At 44.2% G+C, this 12,630-nt stretch overlaps 1 long non-coding RNA gene across 1 annotated transcript; it reads left to right on the top strand.

The window, feature by feature from the left end:
- Positions 1-11,948: 11,948 nt before the first annotated feature.
- On the top strand, positions 11,949-12,630 carry LOC145168465 (uncharacterized). Its single transcript, XR_013741889.1, has 2 exons — positions 11,949-12,101; positions 12,210-12,630. It is a non-coding gene; the product is annotated as an uncharacterized LOC145168465 (long non-coding RNA).

Raw genomic sequence — 12,630 nt, 5'->3', positions numbered from 1 at the left:
CCATATCTGTTGAGTGTCAAAAGGACTCAGTTGGGTGTTAGTAGGGTTGTAGCAGGACAGAAAGAGTGACCCAACGCATTGGACTTCATTTTAGACCTGGAGTTCATGGGACTTGACGAGTGCTAGAACAGACTCGGCGAGTCCAAGGCAATCTCCCAACCCTTGAAGATGAACTCGACGAGTTGTTCATACAACTCGGCGAGTCGAGGACATGACGTGTTCTTAGGATGAAGACGGACTCGACGAGTGTTCATTCCGCTCGGCGAGTCGGATGAAGGTTCATCTGAGGTTGTGTTAGAAGGAGAACTCGTCGAGTCGTTGCTAAACTCGACGAGTAGGGACGTGGAGGAGGACAGTTGAAGAGATAGGGACTCGACGAGTTAACGACCCAACTCGGCGAGTCGGGTCAACTGGAAGTTGACTTTGACCTTGACCTTGACTTTGACTTTGACTTGGACTTGGTTTGGGGTAAAATAATCATTTTACCCTATGGGTAGATATCAGGATTCTGATTAAGTGTTTTGTGGGGATTATAGCCGGAGGACTTCCGGAGCAGCAACAGTCAGAGATTCCCCGCACAGATATTCAGCAGCTACTCGTTTGAGGTGAGTTACCTCCCAGTAGCGGTGGGTCTACGGCCACAATGCCGGCCCACCAGTAGGAGTTGTATGTTAGGTGATTGTCTTTGTGATATCATCTAGTTTTGCTACTACCTGATATGTTATATGCTGGCATGATATGTTATATGTGATAGTAGTAGAGTTCGGTTGTTAGGACCGAAGGGTAGATCAGTCACCCCAGATATGTCTGACAGTATGTGATGATATGTTTATATGCTGGCATGATATGTTATATGTGATAGTGGTAGTAAGAGGGGAATAGTCCCCAAGTTCGGTTGTTAGGACCGACGGGTAGGTCAGCACCCCAGAATGGCTTGACATGGGTAGGTCAGCACCCCAGAATGGCTTGACACGGGTAGGTCGGTACCCCAGAATGGCCGTATCGGGTAGGTCGGGCACCCCAGAATTGCCTGGCAGTATGTATGATATGTGTTTGTATGGTATGTGGTACGATGGGGGAGCTCACTAAGCTTTGTGCTTACAGTTTTCAGTTTTGTTTCAGGTACCTCTTCATCGAAGGGGAAGGAGCCGGTGTGGTAGCTGCACATCATACACACACCCCAGATTCCGCATTATGAGTTTCCTTGGGATTGTGCTCTGACATTATCACTATTTATGATTTGGATTTTCAGACATTATACATAGTTTTATGAGATGTTATGATTTGACAATGTTTTTCCTCCGAATGTTTTAATTAAAGTAATTTATAAAAAAATGAAATTTTTGGGCATGAAAATTGGGCTGTTACAAGTTGGTATCAGAGCCCTGGTTTGAGGGATTCGGACGCACCTTCGGGAGTGTCTGGACTCAAATCGAGGGACTAAAGGATTTTTTTTACAAAAGAAAATGATTTTCTAAAGGTTAAGATAAAGAGTTTGAAAAAGAACGAAGTGTGTGATGTGCGCGACCGGCCGAGCTCAAGTAAGTATTCCCTAAAGTATCCATACAAGTTTATGTTATGATTATATGTTTCAGTTTCAGTAGAACAACATGCTAGATTAGGACTAAGGATCTAGGAAGGATGCCTTATGTGCCTATTGTATGAGTACCAGCTTACTGAGAACTGCATGCTAGTACAGATTAGTCAGTATGATAGCCAGGATAGTATATGCTTGATTATGTGTACTCAATGCCCGAATGCTGCTTGCTTTGTGCTTTTAGGAGTTCTAGTTGTCTTTCACTAACTAGTAAACGAATATGTTAAGTTACATATTGCAAGGACTAAAATAATTTCAGAACGTTGGGTCTAGCTCTATTTCGCAGCTCTTGTTTGAGTCCAACCGTTGTAGGGTAGGATCTCTCATTCGAAGAATTATCTAGTCTGAGTAATATGTAATAGTATTCGCGAGCTAGTTAGGGGAAGAAAGCAGGGACTTCTTATGCAGCTGATGGCGGAGAGTGGGTTGGTGATTACCTAGGGCAAGCATAGGATGAGATTAGCATGAGATCAGCAGTAGTAGTAGAAGGGACTTGGTGGAGTCGAGGCGGTTCTTGAGGAAAGTACGGATAGATGTGGAAGGTAGTATGGGCCCGTACTACTGAAAGCAGAGGATCCGTACTTGAATCGAGGAAGGCTGAGGCAAGACCAGGGAACTTGTGATGGGTGTGATCCCTCTAGATGTATCAGTATCACTGACGATCGTCATTATGTATTGCAGAATGGTGGTGCTACGTCCGAGGCCAGCAGTTGGCAGTTCAGGAGAAGGATCGGGTTCGGGCTCAGGTTCCGAACCAGTGGATGAGAGGCTACGCGAGTTTATCACGTCCGAGATCACTAGAGGCATCCTTGATGCGACCCCGATTATCTTTGGGTCGGTCAAGGAGGGGATCGTGGAGTTGATGGAGGAACGCCTCCGAGCATTTAGGAGCGACATGGCGATCAGCCAGTCGGGATCTCGCACATTGTCCTTTAAGGACTTCAGGGGCAGTGGTGCGCCAGATTTCCATGGGGCGAAGGACCCCATTGCTGCTAGACGATGGATCGCAGACATCGAGTCTGCGCAGTTGACCAGCTTCTGCCCCGAGGGGTCGAAGGTACGATTTGCAGCAGGGTGTTTGAGGGACCGGGCTAGGGATTGGTGGGAGTTGGTTGGTGACTCTCTGGGAGCCTCGGATGTGGAGGCTATGACATGGTCGGACTTTGTGACTCGGTTCAGAGCGGAGTTTGCACCAGCAGTGGAGCTCCAGCAGTTGGCGAGGGAGTTCTTAGATATGAGACAGACTACTGAGACTGTGGCGGAGATCACCGCCAAGTTCCGGGAGAGGGCGTTGCTAGTACCCCAGTATGCGGGAGATGAGGACATGAGGAGGACCCGCTACCATGACATGTTGCGAGCTGACATTCGGGAGCATGTTAGTTTTTCAGCTTGCCCTACCCTGGATTCCATGATTGCCAGGGCAAGGGAGAGGGAGATTGATCTGGAGCACATCCGGAAGAGGAAGGTAGAGGAGGGGCAGGTGACTGGGGCTTCGGGGAAGAAGCCCAAGGGATCAGATGGTAGGCCGAAAGGCCAGTCAGGACAGGGCCGTTACAGGAAATGCGGCAGGCCGCACGAGGGAGCATGTAGGTTGGGATCGTCGGGTTGCTACAAATGCGGCAAGACGGGGCATTTCAGCAGGGATTGTACCGCCCCTGCACCCACTTTTCAGACATCAGAGTTGTTGTGTTTCCACTGCAACCAGAGGGGCCACAAGAAGGCCAATTGCCCCCAGTTGACAGCAGCAGCAACGCCAGTGAAGGCACCAGCTCCAGCGACCCTGCGGATTACTGATGGCCGGCAGGGCAAGGCGGAGGCTCCAGTGGTGAGGAGCTGGGCCTTCCAGTTGACTACCGAGGAGGCACGCGACGCACCCGATGTGGTGACGGGTATGATTCTTTCACTCTGATTTATTTATATGATGTTTATGATATTGATATGTGCTCTGTTTAGGATCGTTCCATGTGAACGGTATCCCAGTTCAGGTATTGTTTGATTCGGGTGCTTTCCGATCGTTTGTTTCTCTTGCACTCAGCAAGAGGTTTCCCGAGTCTTCGGGCATGTTGGATTGCCCTCTAGAGGTAGAGATTGTCGATGATCGATCGGTGCGAACATCGGCGGTATTCCGAGATTGTGTGTTGAGATTATTCGAGGAGCGCTACCTGGTGGATCTGGTTCCCATACCTTTACGGGGGAACAAGGTTATTATCGGCATGGATTGGCTAAGCTCCAATGGGGCGGTGATCAACTGCGCGCAGCAGTTGGTGCGGATCAGGACCCCAAGTGGGGGAGAGCTGGTGATTCAGGGCGAGAGGCCACAGCGAGGACCAGCTTTATGTTCGGCGGCGAGGGCTAGGCGTTACCTTCAGCAGGGTTGCGTAGGATATGTCGCCTATGTCATGGACACCCGAGAGGCGGGTAAGACGTCAGTGAGCGATGTTCCGGTGGTGCGAGACTACGCAGATGTGTTCCCGGAGGAGCTTCCTGGGATTCCCCCGGAGCGTCAGGTGGATTTCAGGATCGATTTGGTTCCTGGTGCGGCCCCGATTGCCAAGGCGTTGTACCGGTTGGATCCTCCCGAGATGCAGGAGTTGTCTACGCAACTGCAGGAGTTGCTAGACAAGGGATTTATCAGGTCGAGCAGTTCACCTTGGGGAGCCCCGATCCTGTTTGTCAAGAAGAAGGATGGGTCGCACCGTATGTGCATAGACTACCGGGAGCTGAACAAGGTAACGGTGAAGAACCGTTACCCACTCCCGAGGATTGACGACCTCTTTGACCAGCTGCAGGGAGCATCTTGGTTTTCCAAGATTGATTTGCGCTCAGGTTACCATCAGATGAGGGTCAGAGAGGAGGATGTGCAGAAGACGGCGTTTCGGACTCGCTATGGTCATTACGAGTTCGTGGTGATGCCCTTCGGGCTCACCAATGCTCCTGCCGCGTTCATGGATCTCATGAACCGCGTATGTAGACCGATGCTGGATCGGTCCGTGATAGTATTTATTGACGACATCTTGGTCTATTCCAAGACGCAGGAGCAGCATGAGGAGCATCTGCGAGAGGTTTTGGATACTCTGAGGAGAGAGAGCTTGTACGCTAAGTTCTCCAAGTGTGAGTTCTGGTTGCACGAGGTGCAACTTATTGGGCACCTTGTCAACCAGAACGGTATTCTGGTCGACCCGGCCAAGGTGGAGGTCGTGATGAGATGGGAGGTTCCGAAGTCTCCATCTGAGATTCGGAGTTTCCTGGGTTTAGCCGGCTACTATCGGAGATTCATCCAGGATTTCTCCAAGATAGTCGTACCCTTGACGCGGCTGACGAAGAAGGCCGTAGTCTTTCGTTGGGGGCCTGAGCAGCAAGCAGCGTTTGAGACACTGAGGCAGAGGTTATGCGAGGCGCCGATCTTAGCCCTGCCAGAGGGCGTAGAGGATTTTGTTGTGTAATGCGACGCATCTATATCAGGGTTGGGCGCGGTATTGATGCAGAGAGGGCATGTCATCGCCTACGCTTCGAGGCAGCTGAATCCTCACGAGGCGAACTACCCGACGCATGATTTAGAGCCGGGGGCTGTTGTTTTTGCCCTCAAGATTTGGCGTCATTACCTCTATGGGGTCCGTTGTACCATTTACACGGACCATAAGAGCCTGAGGTATCTCATAGACCAGCCAAATCTAAATATGAGGCAGCGTCGGTGGCTTGATGTGGTAAAGGATTATGATTGTGAGATCGTTTACCACCCGGGGAAGGCCAACGTGGTGGCCGATGCGCTTAGCCGCAAGGGGGCACCGATCAGGGACACCTACATGAGGATGACCGTGGTTAGTCCACTGTTGGAGCAGATTCGAGAGGCCCAGCAGGAGGCCATGAAGGAGGAACATCGAAAGAGTGAGCGGATTGTAGGCAAGGTTTCCTCCTTCGATTATGATAGCCGAGGACTGTTGACTCTTCACCGTAGGGTGTGGGTCCCTTATCATGGAGGTGTGCGTCAGGTCCTGATGGAGGAGGCTCACAAATCCAGATTTTCTATCCATCCCGGAGCGACGAAGATGTATAGGGATCTCCGTCCTGGTTATTGGTGGCTCTGCATGAAGCGGGATGTGGCATGGTACGTGGAGCGGTGCTTGACCTGCAGGAAGGTCAAGGCCGAGCATCAGAGACCACGCGGCAAGATGCAGCCGTTGGATATTCCCCTGTGGAAGTGGGAAGATGTTACTATGGATTTCATCACCAAGCTTCCCAGGACCGCGCGGGGAGTGGATTCCATATGGGTCATCGTGGATCGGTTGACCAAGAGTGCCCATTTTATACCGATCCAGGAGAGCATATCGGCCGAGAAGCTGGCCGATATTTATATTCGAGAGGTGGTGGCTCGTCACGAGGTGCCGGTCTCCGTGATTTCTGACAGGGATGTTCGGTTCACTTCCAGGTTTTGGAAGAAATTCCACGACGAGTTGGGTACTTGTCTGCATTTCAGCACCGCCTTTCACCCGCAGACGGATGGTCAGAGCGAGCGGACCATCCAGACGCTAGAGGATATGTTGCGGGCATGTGTTTTAGACTTTGGAGGTAGTTGGGATACCTACCTTCCGTTGGCGGAGTTCTCGTATAATAATAGCTATCATGCGAGTATCGATCGACCTCCCTTCGAGATGTTGTACGGGAGAAAGTGTAGGACCCCGATATGTTGGGGCGAGGTTAGCCAGAGGGTCATGGGGAGCACCGAAGTGGTGCTCAAGACGACGGAGAGGATTCAGCAGGTCAGGAGCAGACTTCAGACTACACAGAGTCGGCAGAAAAGTTATGTCGATAAGCGTCGATCAGACCTGGAGTTTCAGGTCGGGGATATGGTTCTCCTGAAGGTGTCGCCATGGAAGGGCGTCATCCGATTCAGGAAGCGGGGCAAGTTGGGCCCCAGGTATATTGGACCTTTCAAGGTCATAGCCCGGGTGGGCAAGGTGGCGTATCGGCTGAACCGGCCACCCAAACTCAGTCAGATTCATAGCACCTTCCACGTCTCCCAGCTACGGAAATGTTTGGTGGACGACTCGGCAGTGGTACCATTAGAGGATATCCAGGTCGATGACAGCCTGAATTACATTGAGCGGCATGTAGCGATTCTCGACCGGAAGTCGAAGGATCTGAGGAACAAGAGGGTGGAGCTCATGAAGGTGCAATGGCAGCACCGGAAGGGCTCGGAATGGACTTGGGAGCCAGTGGATGAGATGATGGAGCATTACCCAGAGCTATTCCAGGATCGAGCAGCAGACTTTGAGGACGAAGTCTAAAATAAGTGGGGGAGATTTGTAGCACCTTTTTCCTGGTATGTATTTTATTTAAGTAATGTTGCATTTTTGGCCTGGGACTCGGCGAGTTGAAGGCCCAACTCGCCGAGTAGAAGCGGGATGAGACGCGGGATTTAAGTGATGGACTCGTCGAGTCGGGTCCCGAACTCGACGAGTAGGCTCTGTCTGGACAAAACCCTAATCTGAGGGTTTACACCCTATTTAAACAACCTTATACATCCTCCATTGTCCCTTTATGCTCCCAGAAACCCTAGCCGTTGTTGAAGCAATCTAAGCCATTTTGGTGGATTTTGGTGTTGATAGTCTTAAGAAGGAAGGAGAAAGGCTTGAGGAAACAAGAGGAGACCAGAGGGGTTCGAGTTTGTGCTTCATTTTCAGTCCTCAGAAGGTATAAAGTTGCTAACTTGCTTGTTCATTTGCTAGATCCCATTTTGTGGAGATTTAGGGCTTTTATAAGCCATTTTAGGTAGCCAACCATGAATGCAAGCGTGGTTGGGGACAAGGCTTCAGATCTAGGTCCTTAAAGAGGTCACAAGGCAGAAAGTGGGTGCTTTTACACCCAAGAAAGACTCCATGCAACCCAAGAGCTTGTTTTAGGACCTTTTGGACTCAAAGTCCCATGCATGCACGTAAAGTTTGTAACTTTACGTGCTAGAACGATTGTAGGAGCCCAGATCTATCTTTTGGTCATGAGTTGTACATCAGAGATCGAGGATTTCGGGTGTGGACGTTACCGACTCGGCGAGTCCGGTCTTGGGACTCGGCGAGTCCAAGGCTTTGAGTCCCATATCTGTTGAGGGTCAAAAGGACTCAGTTGGGTGTTAGTAGGGTTGTAGCAGGACAGAAAGAGTGACCCAACGCATTGGACTTCATTTTAGACCTTGAGTTCATGGGACTCGACGAGTGCTAGAACAGACTCGGCGAGTCCAAGGCAATCTCCCAACCCTTGAAGATGAACTCGACGAGTTGTTCATACAACTCGGCGAGTCGAGGACAGGACGTGTTCTTAGGATGAAGACGGACTCGACGAGTGTTCATACCGCTCGGCGAGTCGGATGAAGGTTCATCTGAGGTTGTGTTAGAAGGAGAACTCGTCGAGTCGTTGCTAAACTCGACGAGTAGGGACGTGGAGGAGGACAGTTGAAGAGATAGGGACTTGACGAGTTGACGACCCAACTCGGCGAGTCGGGTCAACTGGAAGTTGACTTTGACCTTGACCTTGACTTTGACTTTGACTTGGACTTGGTCTGGGGTAAAATAGTCATTTTACCCTATGGGTAGATATCAGGATTCTGATTAAGTGTTTTGTGGGGATTATAGCCGGAGGACTTCCGGAGCAGCAGCAGTTAGAGATTCCCCGCACAGATATTCAGCAGCTACTCGTTTGAGGTGAGTTACCTCCCAATAGCGGTGGGTCTACGGCCACAATGCCGGCCCACCAGTAGGAGTTGTATGTTAGGTGATTGTCTTTGTGATATCATCTAGTTTTGCTACTACCTGATATGTTATATGCTGGCATGATATGTTATATGTGATAGTAGTAGAGTTCGGTTGTTAGGACCGAAGGGTAGGTCAGACACCCCAGATATGTCTGACAGTATGTGATGATATGTTTATATGCTGGCATGATATGTTATATGTGATAGTGGTAGTAGGAGGGGAATAGTCCCCAAGTTCGGTTGTTAGGACCGACGGGTAGGTCAGCACCCCAGAATGGCTTGACATGGGTAGGTCAGCACCCCAGAATGGCTTGACACGGGTAGGTCAGCACCCCAGAATGGCCGTATCGGGTAGGTCGGGCACCCCAGAATTGCCTGGCAGTATGTATGCTATGTGTTTGTATGGTATGTGGTACGATGGGGGAGCTCACTAAGCTTTGTGCTTACAGTTTTCAGTTTTGTTTCAGGTACCTCTTCATCGAAGGGGAAGGAGCCGGCGCGGTAGCTGCACATCATACACACACCCCAGATTCCGCATTATGAGTTTCCTTGGGATTGTGCTATGACATTATCACTATTTATGATTTGGATTTTCAGACATTATACATAGTTTTATGAGATGTTATGATTTGACAATGTTTTTCCTCCGAATGTTTTAATTAAAGTAATTTATAAAAAAATGAAATTTTTGGGCGTGAAAATTGGGCTGTTACAATATACATATATATATATATATATATATATATATATATATATATATATATATATATATATATATATATATATATATATATATATATATATATCGTTAGGATCAAATGTGCATCATAAGTATTATGTGAATGTGAGAATAAATTCTAGCCACTAGATTTTAAAAAAAAAATGAATGGTTGTAATCTTATGGTACATAGTATTAACATGGGATAACATCTATCTATCTATATCTATCTATATCATACATACTTATAAAGCTAGCATTTTTTCATGAATCTCATGCATTTGAAATCCCCATAAAAATTTGCCAACACCTTATGGATTTGAAACCCCCACACCCTTTCACCTTCAAAGTAATTAATCACACATTATCTCATTCCAAGAAAATCACACACTCTATAAGTTCAACACCTCATGCATTTGAAACATCCACACCCTTTCACCTTCAAAGTAATTAATCACACATAATCCAATTCCAAGAAAATCACACACTCTATAAGTTGATTCGTTTGCAAATTAGATCTTTTTAACAAACTTAATGAAGCATGTGATAAGTAATAAATATAATATATCCACAGTTTAAATATTCATGAGTTGAATTAGATTAAACAAGTATGAAAATAATGGAATGAAAAATTAAAGTTTTATCCCAATATAAAGAAGATATAATTTTTTATTATAATTCCAAGAAAAAAAACATCATACATACTTATACTAGAAATAACCGAAATATGTAGCTATATATAAACACTTATGTCTTCTTTCACATGCGTGTGGCATTATATTACATTATATTAATATTAATTATGTGGGGAGTCATAATTTTCAAATATAATTTCACATATTTATCATACATACTTAGAAAGCTAATATTTTTTCTTGAATCTCATGCATTTTAAACCCTCTTTTTTAACTTCCTCAAACCACATTCATTTGAAACCCCCTTTTTTAACTAATGCAACTCAAAAATTTTCTTAAGTATGATTTAACACTCAAAAGTTTTATAACTTATACTATGTTTAATTAGCATTTAGTGAAAAGTTTACTATAAAAATGTCAATCTTTTGGAAATACAAGCATACAAATCATATACAAATTTCAGAAAGAAAACAAACTTAAAGGTTTTTGTGTTGGGTTGAGGTCTTATGACCACTTTTGGAGATATGTTATTATATTAGAGCTTTTAATTTGTAAGTTTGTTATACAAATTCGTTTTTATATTTTCTTCATTTTTGGATTATTGTAATACAGTCGTTGTATATTGTGGTTTAATCGTTAATATATTGATCATATGTTATATATGGTGATGTCGAAAATATTTAATTAAATATTTTAAATATGTTTTTTTTTTTGTAATTGTACCGTTTCAAAAAGATAATTAATTAAAACTTATACATATATTATACTTTTCATCTCTCTCTCTCTCTCTCTATATATATATATATATATATATATATATATATATATATATATTATAATACATATATCTTTAAGTCTTAAATACAACTTCTAATGCTTTATGTACAATGAAATTAAGCATCTCTTAAAAAATTGTCTTAAAGACAACTTGTAGAACATAATATACAAGTAACCTATGCTTGATCAATTTGGCTCCAAAAACCGCTTCCAGATTCGTTTTGAAATATTTTGAAATCACACAATACCACACGGATCGCGGGTTTAAAAAATCACACGGATTAGCCCCCTTTGTCTACTGGCCTTTGATCTGTTGCATACAATCCAACAGTGTCTGCTCATTCTTCTTCTTTGTGACCTACATACACATCATGTCTACCGCTCAACATTTTATTTCTTTCCATTTTGGAAATCACCACCTCTCTTTCCACACAAAACCTAAGCCACCGTCAAACTCTTTTTTACCTTCTCCATCACCGCCGTCATCGATGATCATAATTACAACATCATGCTTTTCCCTCACCACCGCCGCCCCTTCAATCACACATGTCGCCATCGTCAACTATCGAAGCTAGGTACAAAATCTCTATCTGGTTTGCATCTCTCTTCGTTTCTCTTCTTTCTATGTGTTGATTTATTTTATCTACCAAACTAAAATTTACGTGGTTGTGATGCAGAAGGAAAAAACACACAAACATCTCTATTTGGACCATTTGTTTGTTTAGTGTGGAATTTAGGTTAATATAATCAAGAACTATTTTTTTTATCGATTTTGATCTAGATTGATATGTTTTTAAGGGGGTTCCTGTCTAATAGCTTTCTCATGGAGTAGCGCCTCTTTTCTGGAATCAATCGGTTATTTTGAAACATTTCGGCTCCTGAATCCATATGGACAAGGGTATTTTTCTTTTTTTGACCAATACATATTAAATAGTCACCTGAGAGCATCTCCAACCCACCCTCAAACTCCATTTCTTCCCCCATTTCTTCCCCCATTCTTCTCCAACCCTACCCCATTTTCACCTCCATTTTTGGAGATATGAATAGTATTCCCCCATATATAGGGGAATACTATTCATATCTCCAAAAATGGAGGTGAAGTTTGGTTGCCAATTTTAGTCCCTCTCATTTTTATTTTATACATTTCTAGTTTATTTTATCTACTAATTATACTTTAAATGTAATATTTAATATTTATAATATCATGTTATATACTAATTTATATTAATTAATCATAAATATAGAGTTTAATTAGTAGAGGGGTGTATTTGACAATATATATAAGTTACAAAAATGGAATATTCTAGGAATATATATTTTGGGGTAAAAAATGGGATAGAAAATGGAGTAGGGTTGGAGATGGAACACTATTTACTTCATTTTTTACTCCATTTATGGGGGGGAAAATGGAAATGTGTTGGAGATGGTCTGAGTACCTGAATCGATGATATTTTTCTTTTTTTGACCAATACATATTAAATAGTCACCTGAGTACCTGAATGGATCTTCAATTTTACTATTTTATGGCTATTGTAGGGATACCTTGATGAGTTTTACAAAACATTATGAAACTGGAATATCTTCCTAAACAAGATCAAAATCATTGAAAGATAGATTTTAAGCTTCGTGCAGGTATTCCATTTCATGTTGGCTTTCTGACCATTTGTCATATCGGTATAATTGTTCCTTTTTTCAAGATTCTGAATTCATTTATTAGAAACTGTTTGTTTCTAATTTCAGGTGATTCATTGAAGAGAGAAGTGGCATGATAATAGCTACCTCTGGTTTAATGTTGATAAAAGAAGCTTTATACTATGAAGCTGCTGTCGAATGTCATTGTTGTTGCATATTTTTGGATCTTCAAACATGATTGAGTGTACCAGAACCGTCCTATGGATTCCGCTAAAGTGTCCACAACCGGCACTGATCTTGTGACCATCGAACAATTTCAGATCTGTTTATATATTTTTATTAGTATATCTGCTTGAACATACAAGAAGTAGATATGGTGTTTTTTTTCTCCAGATCTGGTTAGAAACGCGTATTGGGAGAATTTATTTGGTAGGAAAGTTTTGTTTTTGGCAAATGGATTTGTAATATGATTGTAGATCTATCTCCGTTGCCTATGATTTTTTGATATTTATGAATACATATTGTGAAA

This window comes from Lactuca virosa, chromosome 4 (genome assembly GCF_052849685.1).
Source record: "Lactuca virosa cultivar CGN04683 chromosome 4, Lactuca_virosa_CGN04683_v6, whole genome shotgun sequence".
NCBI lineage: Eukaryota > Viridiplantae > Streptophyta > Magnoliopsida > Asterales > Asteraceae > Lactuca > Lactuca virosa.
The sequence above is the reverse complement of the archived record's forward strand: the minus strand, read 5'-3'. Positions and strand labels throughout refer to the sequence as shown.